Here is a 1,833-nt window from a genome sequence, read left to right as displayed (position 1 = left end):
AGACAGACAGACAGACAGACAGACAGACAGACAGACAGACAGACAGACAGACAGACAGATAGATAGATAGATAGATAGATAGATAGATAGATAGACAGAGAGATAGATAGATGGATGGATAGATAGATAGATAGATAGATAGATAGATAGACAGATAGATAGATAGACAGGTAGATAGAATACGTTTGATAGGAAGTACATATATCCTAATAAGCATTACTCAACTCCATATTCGTGAGCACGTAGGATGGACCCATCTTCTGAAGAACTCTTCTCCCAATGCCTGATGAGATGGGTCTGTCCTATATATATATATATATATATATATATATATAGGAGAATGTACGAAAAAACAACAGACGAGGACAGGTGGTGTAAACAACAAAAGGATGTATTAGTATGACGCTCGGGAATACGGAAAGTCTTTGACGTTTCGAGCTACGCTCTTCAACAGAAAGAATACGGAGACAAGGAGAAAAAACACAGAGAAAAAAAATTGAATAGTGTTCAGTCAACGGTCAATCATAGTAATGGCTGACCGGAAGTTAGAAATTTTACACATGCGAGCTAAGAAAAGGGGGAGATAACAAAGGGGGGGGGGAGAAAGAATGGTGATCGAAGAACGAGGGGCTGTGTGTATGGGATATATATATATATATATATAATATATATTACTCTTTTATTCTTTTTACTCTTTTACTTGTTTCAGTAATTTGACTGTGGTCATGCTGGAGCACCGCCTTTAGTCGAGCAAATCGAACCCAGGACTCATTTTTGTGAGCCTAGTACTTAAATATATATAAAGTGAACTATTTATTTAGATATCAATAGGTATATAGAATATGTGTGTGTGAGATTGTAATTTCTTGTTTAATATTTCTATACTTAGCACACTAAACGTGCGTATAAAAGAGGTATGAGTAGTGACTGTAGAATGAAAATGCTGCACAGAATTCCCAAAAAGATCCCATCACGGACATAAACAACTTTTCTTTCCAACAGCAAAAAAGCATTTTAGGGTTTTTAGATAAACACTTTTCAAGCACCTGTTGATTAGAAGCGCAATCAAATTATCACACTCTACCACACAATACTGCAAAGATACTGAAAAAGGTCTATTCGAAGAACGCCAGATTTACATATAATAGGAGGCACCTGTATTATTAAAATGTCCTACCAGTAACTCACATTTTCCCAAAAAGTTTTACACAAAATCTCAGTCTGTACAAATACTGCACGAAAAACTCGATCTGCACGAATACTTTATCATAGTCCGTAATAAGAAACCGTACAAATTATGCACATCAGTGAGATATGAAATGCTATATGTTAAGGTTCCCTTATTAATCATAAATTCAGAAGTCCTTACAACTTGAAGACGCGCCGAGAGGAATCTCTTGATGATTTAAATATTGACTTTTTCATATTTGTGTATATTTTGATGTCAAAGAAAAGCAGATCGGATAAAAAGTTAGAAATAAACACATCCGAAGAAAAAGGGAGAGTGGAAAGAAAAATAGTATAACGATAGACAGTTAATAAGGGACAAAGGGGACAGGAAAAACTAGAAAGGCAAGCTGAAAAAAGAAATACAATAATAGGTGGCAGAGCAGTAGAGAGAAATGCAGATAATGATAGAATGATAGAGGGAGAGAAAGATAGAAAATATAGAAGAATGGGTGCACGAAACAAGAAAGGAATAAAGATAGAGAAATGATTAAAGATACAGAAATAATAGACAGGTTGGATAGTAAGGAAGAAAGTCACAGATAAATAGAGACCAGTTGTCGCACATCAATATACCATATATATATATATATATATATATATATA

General features: G+C 34.6%; 1 protein-coding gene across 1 annotated transcript in view; it reads right to left on the bottom strand.

Annotated features, from left to right (window-relative positions):
• LOC106880251 (uncharacterized) overlaps positions 1–1,833 on the bottom strand; it is a 65,980-nt gene that overhangs the window by 1,130 nt on the left and 63,017 nt on the right. The window lies entirely within an intron of this gene.

The sequence above is a fragment of the Octopus bimaculoides genome, chromosome 24, assembly GCF_001194135.2.
Source record: "Octopus bimaculoides isolate UCB-OBI-ISO-001 chromosome 24, ASM119413v2, whole genome shotgun sequence".
In the NCBI taxonomy this organism is placed as follows: domain Eukaryota; kingdom Metazoa; phylum Mollusca; class Cephalopoda; order Octopoda; family Octopodidae; genus Octopus; species Octopus bimaculoides.
This window is presented reverse-complemented; position numbering and strand designations above follow the sequence as displayed.